This window comes from Scylla paramamosain, chromosome 1, assembly GCF_035594125.1.
Source record: "Scylla paramamosain isolate STU-SP2022 chromosome 1, ASM3559412v1, whole genome shotgun sequence".
Classification (NCBI taxonomy): domain Eukaryota; kingdom Metazoa; phylum Arthropoda; class Malacostraca; order Decapoda; family Portunidae; genus Scylla; species Scylla paramamosain.
This window is the reverse complement of record NC_087151.1, coordinates 35,982,693-35,992,016: the sequence shown is the minus strand read 5'-3', so window position 1 is coordinate 35,992,016 and position 9,324 is coordinate 35,982,693.

The following is a 9,324-nucleotide window of genomic DNA, read 5'->3' as shown; positions in this document are numbered from 1 at the left end:
GATAAATATTCCATACAATACAAGATTAAAGCTTTTCACTTTACATTTGTTAGAGACATCGATTAAGCGATAATCTGGCAGAGGTATTCAGGTAGCACTCGGGTTTTAAAAAGAATGACCTTTCGGTCAGTAATCACGATAGGCTTAAAAGTAATAGCTCAAGCTTGATAAATGTGACAAAAAAAAAATGGTTAGGAGGAAACTGGTTCTCCAAAAGAATGGTACGTGAATGGAATAGACTCATTAATCAGACTGTTGGTGCAGTCACTAGGAAGCAGGAAGAGTATTCCCCACTAGCAGGTGACGATGGCTCTAACACCTCTTGCATTTCAAATACTCAGGTGCTGTCATGGGTGAATAGATGGAATATCTACGGCAGCTTGAGTTACATTATCACCTATCGCGCTGAGAGAGATTCCAGATGTGCAGCTTTCAGGGAGAATAGAGAAGAAACATTCCCTCCCAGTCACCGCTGCTCCCAAACAGCTGCACAAAATCTCAGATTCTTTCATTCTCTCCATATTTGTCAGGATGAGACCATTTTAAAGCCAAAACAAGATGTTATGCATTGTCTCGCTGTAAGAACAACCATATCTAGGAGGGGATCCCTGGCTACTGGCGGATTTGCATATAGTGAGGCAACCTTTATTTAAATAAAGATTCTCACCCCTGAGCATCAACAAGGACCTCAGAGTTTGATAATAGGTAATAATAATAATAATAATAATAATAATAATAATAATAATAATAATAATAATAATAATAATAATAATAATTGATAAAAATATCAACAACAACAACAACAACAGTACAACAACAGTGATAACAGTAATGAAATAAATACAAGACAAATAAAACAGAGTACAATATATATATATATATATATATATATATATATATATATATATATATATATATATATATATATATATATATATATATATATATATATATATATATATATATATATATATATATATATATATATATATATAAACAAGTGTCTGTTCTACATTAATAGAAAGTGTCAAAATCTTTCAAGATCTAACTTCCCTCATGACTTCTGGCACCTAGCCAAGAACAACTCAAATAACTTAGCTTTTTCATCGTTCCCTCCTTTATTTCAACATGATGGCACCACTGCTATCTCATCTATTTCTAAAGCTGAACTCTTTGCTCAAACCTTTGCTGGAAAATTTATCTTGCATGATTCAGGGTTTGTTCCTCCCTCTCTTCCATCCACTGATTACTGCATGCTAATCATTAAAACCCTTCGGAGTGATTTTCCCATACCCTCGCTGGCCTAAACACTCAGAAGGCTTATGGACCTGATGGGGTCGCTCCTATTGTTCTTCGAAACTGTGCCTCCGTGCTTGCATCTTGCCTAGTCAAGCTCTTCCAACTCTATCAACATCTACCTTTCCTTCTTGCTGGAAGTTTTCCTAAATTCAGCCTTTTCCTAAAAAGGATGACCATTTTAGTCACTCAAACTACCGCCCTATTGCTTTAATTTCCTGCTTCTCTAAAGTTTTGAATATATCTTCAACAGGAAGATTCTCAAACATCTATCACTTCACAACCTTCTGTCTGATCGCCAGTATGGGTTCCGTCAAGGCTGCTCTACTGGTGATCTTCTGGTTTTCCTTACTAAGTCTTGGTCATCTTCTTTTAGAGATTTTGGTAAAACTTTTGCTGTTGCCTTAGACATATCAAAGGCTTTTGAAAAAGTCTAGCACAAAGCTTTGATTCCCAAACTATCCTCCTACGGCTTCTATCCTTCTCTCTGTAACTTCATCTCAAGTTTCCTTTCTGACCATTCTATTGCTGCTGTGGTAGACTATCACTGTTCTTCTCCTAAATTTATTAACAGTGGTGTTCCTCACGGTTCTGTCCTGTCACCCACTCTCTTCCTATTATTCATCATTGATCTTCTAAACCAAACTTCTTGTCCTATCCACTCCTACGCTCTTGTTGCCACCCTCTCTAAAATATCTGATTGGGGCAGAGCAAACTTAGTATTGTTTCAATACCTCAAAAACTCACTTCCTCCATCTATCAACTCGACACAACCTTCCAGACAACTATTCCTTCTTCATTTATACTCAACTGTTCCGGTGTTCCCCCTCTTTTACACTGAACATCCCCGGTCTCTCCCTTACTTATAATCTAAACTGCAAACTTCACATTTCATCTCTAGTTAAAACAGCTTCTGTGAAGTTAGGTGTGCTGAGTCGTCTCCGTCAGTTTTTCTCAAACCCCCAGCTGCTATCTCTGCCTTGTCCGTCCATGTATGGAGTATGCTTCACATGTATGGCGGGGGTGTTCCATTCGTACCCCTCTCTTAAACAGGGTGGAATCAAAAGATTTTCATCTTATCAATTCCTCTCTTCTGACTGTCTGCGGCTTCTCCCTCACTGCTGCAATGTTGCATCGTTTGCTATCTTCTACCGCTATTTTCATGCCAACTGCTCTTCTGATCTTGCTAACTGCATGCCTCCCCTCCTCCCGCGGCCTCGCTGCACACGACTTTCTTACTTCTCTCATCCCTATTCTGTCCACCTCTCTAATGCAAGAGTTAACCAGTATTTTCAGTCATTCATCCCTTCTGGTAAACTCTGGAACTCACTCCCGGCTTCTAAATTTCCACTTCCAATGACTTGGAACTTTTTCAAGATGGAGGTTTCAAAACACTTATCCTGTAATTTCTGACCACCGCTTTCGATTCAGTTCGGGGACTGGCACCTCAGAAGGCCTTTATATATATATATATATATATATATATATATATATATATATATATATATATATATATATATATATATATATATATATATATATATATATATTTACATATAAATATGAGGAATAAACAAAAAAAAAAAAACTCCAAAAAAGAAAAACACCAAAAAAACAATAAAACCACCCCCAATTTTCTTTCTTTTTTTTTACTCGGTGTAGCAGGAAATTTTTCCCCCTGACTGAAATTCCCCCCAGGAAAATTAGCCTAGAATTGATTTCCCCTGGGAATAACAGGCCGGGCTGTTTTTTTTCTACCCGGGGGAATTTCAAACCTAGGATATTTTCCCCCTCTAGGCCATTTTTTACCCCCTACACAGAAACTATGTACATAGAAATTTTAACACAAAATGGTTTGCACTTTTTTTTCTAATATCATGTTTTTCGTCTTTGTTCATTCCATCAGGATACTTTCTGCTATCCAGATATTGGTGGTATGTGTGATGAGCTCCATCACACCTGTTTCCACTACCTCTGCTTGGGCAACTGTGAAGCCTTTTGGCACCATGACTACAAGTAAAACAGATAAAAAGAGTGTGACTGTCAACAGTCCAAGTGATGGTTGTTTTGTCGTGATGAGAATCATCCTGTGTGGCAGGCTGTCGATGCTAAACGTTGCCATAGTCATACTCTTATACCAGGAGTGGGGTTGGGGAATCTTGGCCCAGAGGGGGGAGTATTATCCTGGGACAAAATCTCCCCAGAGGGATATATATCCTGGGCCATATTTCCCCCGGGGAGAATTTCGGACAGGGGGAAAAACAGACCATTACACCGGCCAAAACCCGAACGCCCTGGCGTGATAAATGCAAGGCGTCCCTACCACAGAAGAGGTCCCAGTTGTCGATGAATGTCCATCCTTACTTACAATTCTTACAATGATTCGCGAGCCTGCGATTCACTGTAAAAGCCCTGGACAGCCACTCAGCACCAACTCCCCTCCTCGGCAAGACACCACATATCACAAGGATCCCTCCCTTGTCCCTAATCCTATCCAAAGCCTGTCGAAACCTCCCGAACAGTTCCTCACTCCTGACCTTACCAAGGTCATTCCCTCCCGCGTTGAGAAAATCAATGGGCTTGGTCCCATCATTTTCCAAGCACGTCTAGCCTATCAGCTACCTTCCCTATCCCAGTCCTTGGCAAGCACACCCCTAACCTACGCTTCCTATCTCTGGCACAAAACACACTAAGTGCTTAACCTATCACCAAGCACAAGCACTCTACCTTAGTGCAGGGTAACTGCGTCTGCCCCTTCCTCCTTGTCTCCTCCCGCCATGTCCACCTCCTCCTCCTTCACTTCCTCCAGCACACTGAAGGGATTCTTCATCTCTACGTAGGGTGCCCTGAGGACCTTCAACTTCTTGGCTCCCCTGCACACAACCGACCAATGTTCCTCCGTTGCCTTACTAGGTAAGGTGACGGTGGGGCACGACCCTCCCATAGGTGCTAAGATCTCACAGAACTCAGCCTGCAGGTCTGAGATCCTTTCACGAAACTCTGCCTGCACCTCTGAGATCCTTCGATGGAACTCAGCCTCCACCTCTGAGATCTTCGCAACGAAGGCCTCAAGAACAGGAGAACTAACACAACTAGACGACTCACCAACACAAGGCGACATGTCTACACTAGCCAGCTATATTAGTGTTAGGTCACTGCTCACTAAACACGTCCATTCACTAGGAATCCTGACCTGATTGCAACATGTTCTCTGAGTAGTTGTTTAGTTCCTTGCAATATTGCCTAATTTTACTTAAGTAAGCAATCAATGTACTAATGATGAGCAGATAAATAGAAAATGATATAAGTGTAAGTGCCTCAGTTTGATAGTGCAGGTGTTCTACAATTATAGCCACAATGAAAAAAATAACAATAAATAATATAATAAATGAATAGATAAATAATACTTTCAGTAACACAAGAATCACATTACCCAAGACCGATATGAGAAACACTAGCCATTTCAACAAATTCTTTCAAGTACATCAAAGGCACATTTCAAGGAATTCAGTATGTGTTCACAAAGTTGTGTTGGGTTGGCAACCTCAGGTCACAGCTATGAGGCCCAGACTGTGAGGTTCAAGTCTTCAGGCAGGAGACATCCTAGGCTGATCTCTATATCATGCTACATTCTCTTTATCCAGTTGGAAAACAGACAAGGGCACAAGTGGAAAATAGGCAAGGACTTTTGTAGTATTTCTAGTGTATGCCTTACCTAGTGGTGGATGAGTAAAATGCTAAAAAAAAAGTACAATGTGTATACATAAACACATAATGTTTATGAATTTCACCACATCCACCAAATCCTCTTAGTATCTTCCTACCTTTTGTAATGCCTCCTCCACAACCTCATCTACACAAATGGTAAGATATAAGACATCACCCACCAAACATGTACATGTAGTACAGGAAGTCACTCCAATATCCAGCACTCTGCTCATAAAACATGAAAGAAAACACCCAATTATACTTTCTGGAGTTTATTTTATCTGAATTATCCGTCAATTAAGACCTACCATACTTTCTAAACTACATTTATATCTATCACAGCCATGCTTTGGCACAAGATTGACTGTTCAAGTAAACATCTGAAACATCCGATTCACTGGCGAGATATGTTCTCAGTCTTAAATTAACTTCTTCCATACAGCTTTTTTCCCTCTTTCCTAATCCATTCAACATAATGTATTTTTGATAATAACATGAGTCACATAAATGTATTCCATGCAGATTAAAAGTCAGCATAAATTAATATGTAATGACAAAAGACATATTCTTTAAAAGATAAAAAAAATTTTATAAAATGCTCGACTGGTTGGAATTTGCTATATAGCTCTGCTGAATCCTAAAAAGAAGTCCTTACTTTTAAATGGCAAGATCTTCCTTGCATTAAAATAGTTAGTATGAATGTTAAGGCCTTGACATATGCATGCTACAATTCAGTGTACAATATTGCATCAATGCATTCTATGTAACTAATAATTATGTATATTAGCTGCAAACAAGATAATTCCATGCTTTCCGGATAAGTCTACACAATGTAGCATCCCCAATTTAACCTTATTTGTAGAACCATGATTATTCTGACAAAAATGTCTACATATGAAAAAACAAACCATTACCAAAAAGTCTGAGAACAAGTTCTTTATAGGATATAACCAGGATTCTTTCAAGAGGATTTCAACACAACTGAATCAGCTGAGGTTTAAAATATAGAGGGTATTCAAGTCTTGCATGGTACGAGCAAAGTATTTTAAAATAATATAGTGTCAACACCAAAGTAATCCAGAACTGAAATCTTTTAGATGAATTAAGCTCTGGCCATCATGATGAACATCACTTCACTCATGTTTGTCATATTGAGCCACTCGTAAAAAACATAAACTTGTTCATATCTCAGGAGGAGGCAGTACTAAATCTGTGCTTTTTTGCCACTTTGGGCACTATGGCTATTAATGCAGCTTTAATGCTTTATTCATAATTCCACCCTGCCTTCAAAATGCTCTTTGAAAGTTAAATTATTTTCACTTCAAGTAACTTCCATGACAATCTAAATTTCAGTTTGCAGTACTGTACCTACATGTAAAGTCACTGTACTTGATTCTGCCTTGCAGCAATCACTTGGTTTTCTTCAAACCTGACAAGAATCCGCCAGATGCTCCATGACTTTTTAAAACTATTGCATTTGTAATGAGATAACCAACTTAGTTTTCTAATGCCAGACAGCATGAACCATATATCACTGAGTTATATAAAGTAAGTCATGAAGTCACAGAGAGAAAAGGGTATTTATGAAGAAAGAGTATAGTAATTTATTAGACAATGAATAAGTTTGTACTGTGTAGAAATAATATCAATTGTAAAATGTTGATTCACAGAAAAAAATATGTAGCACATAGGAATATGGCAGTTAGATACTGAAATGAGGGCAAATAGGGGGTGGATATTTGGGCAATGTTGGTCAACACCAACAGAGACGATGACAGTGCAGGAGGGCACCCCCAAAGGGAGAGTAGATGGAGATACAGGAGAGCTGGCTGACACATGTTATCTTCATTTTCTAGCTTTGAATTCCAGCTTAGTGTATAATAAACTAAACACGGAATTAACTGTATGAATACCATTAAAGTTTTTTTTTCTAATTATCCATTTTTCACTCATCAAAGCATGTAAAATGGATCTTTGCAAAATTGGCTCACAAGCAAATGTTATTTCACATATAATCCTATTGTAAGAGAGAGAGAGAGAGAGAGAGAGAGAGAGAGAGAGAGAGAGAGAGAGAGAGAGAGAGAGAGAGAGAGAGAGAGAGAGAGAGAGAGAGAGAGAGAGAGAGAGAGAGAGAGAGAGAGAGAGAGAGAGAGAGAGAGAGAGAGAGAGAGAGAGAGAGAGAGAGAGAGAGAGAGAGAGAGAGAGAATGCTAAACTTGAATACCCTCTAGATATATACACATACTTCTACATTGGAAAGAGATCCTATTATAAATATTGAACTTTAAATAATGTGTCCTTGACTTCTTAACTTCATTACACATGGACAGCTTTGAAGTATCTTTGCATGTTAAAATAAACATAGATGCAAGCTCATCTTCAAATGCAACATGAAAGTTATCACATTCTGTATTTATTCAAAATCACCCAAAGAGCAATGTTTCGGTTAATAAGTAAGTTCCTATATCAAAAAGTCCTGGTTAAATGTGGAATGATATGATTGCCTTGTATCTTAGTATATTCATGTATTCCTTAGTCTTCTCTTATAAAACCACAATAGCTTAAAAATCTGACCAGACATGTCTATCCTACTATACACAGAATTCACAACAGGTAAAAAGATCCCGTTAATGTGATCAGGAAATCCCTATATTTGCCCAACAATATTGAAGAAGTGGGTCACTCAAGCTGTGTTAAGAATTCAGTGTCAAACAGCACCTTAAATGTCTATGGCAGTGGTAAGAAATTTGAGTCTTTATGTCTATCAGCAGCCTGACACCCTCACGACCTTGTCTGATCTGATGCCTCAACACAAACATTGAGCTAATGCACTATTAGTTGCTGCTATACACCCAAACATACATTATTGTATCTTTTTTTTTTTTTTTTTAACATTTCTCGTTTCTGGAAATTCATTCCTGAAACCTTGACAATTTCAGTGAAAAAAATTATGACAAATACACATTCGTAATGTAATTAGCACTACACTATACATACAAAAGTGATTTAAATATACATTTCAAATTTAAATTTATGTTGCATTTTCTAAAAATAGATGACAGCTAATAATCTGTTCATACAATTAAATATTCAGAAAGTACTGTATATGATTTTTGAGCCTCACCTCCATATGTCCATGTACCACTTATGTCACAAACCAGTACAGCATCAATTCTACTTGCCTACTAGGTTCCTCTAAGCAATGGTATCCTGCAAATAAATTTTTGGGGACCATTCAACCTAAAATGGTCAAGGATGATCTTAATATGGACCGACAAAGTCACAAAATATAAGCACCACACTACTTAATTTGGGGAAAAAAAAAAAAAAAAAAAAAAAACACTTTTTTTTTTTTGTCAGTCAAAGCTCCTGAGGCCTGCAAGGAAAGAATGCAAGAAATCTGTGTCTATCAGAGAAGGTAGTGATGGGGATGTGGAAGCTGGCTGTAGAAGGGAGGGCAACTCTCCCTCTCAACATTATTGCCAGATGTAGCAATTTGTTTGTACAAATGTACCAAATGTTGGTAACCTGTCAATAATGAAATTACTGTTATTTCTTATTACAATTAACTAGCTAGCTGCTGTGAATAAAAAAGTAGAAAGATTTTTGGTGCACAAAGGCACTACATCATGTAAGCATAAGCAAGAGGCATCAGGGTTCTCCTTCCACTGCTCTCTTGTTAACAAAGCAGTCCTCAGTGCTCCTTGCCATGCATGCTACTTGGATTATCTGCAATTGGGATTTACTTTCTTGTTCAAAGTTTGAATGATTTGAAAATGTACATATGAAATTGCATTTTTTTTTCATTATTATTGTTACTCTGATTAAATTTGTCACTACTGCATCAACATTAATAATTTTTGCCTCATAAAACATAGTTACCCTTGTCACCTATTCTAGGATGCTCTTGACTATTAATTTTCATTGTGATTAAAATTATTCAAGCTTTGGTAACTGTGTGCCACCCACAGAATAAAAATATTTTCATACTACATTAGTAATATATTCAATTTCTGTTATTTTTCATATTTTCAATCATATATTAATTTCTACCTTGGACTGAACTTGATTACAAAAATCAAATGGTGGTTCTAGCTATAAACAAAACTGAATTATAGGTACTCTTTTCTAATGGTTTAAAAAAAAGGTGTGTATCTCACTTAGACAGTATAGGTCCACATATTTCAAGCATTCAAATCCTTCAACCTGGAACATACAGTAAAACAATGAGGCAAATCAGGGGAAATATAAGTTGTAGTGTGTGTGTGTGTGTGTGTGTGTGTGTGTGTGTGTGTGTGTGTGTGTGTGTGTGTGTGTGTGT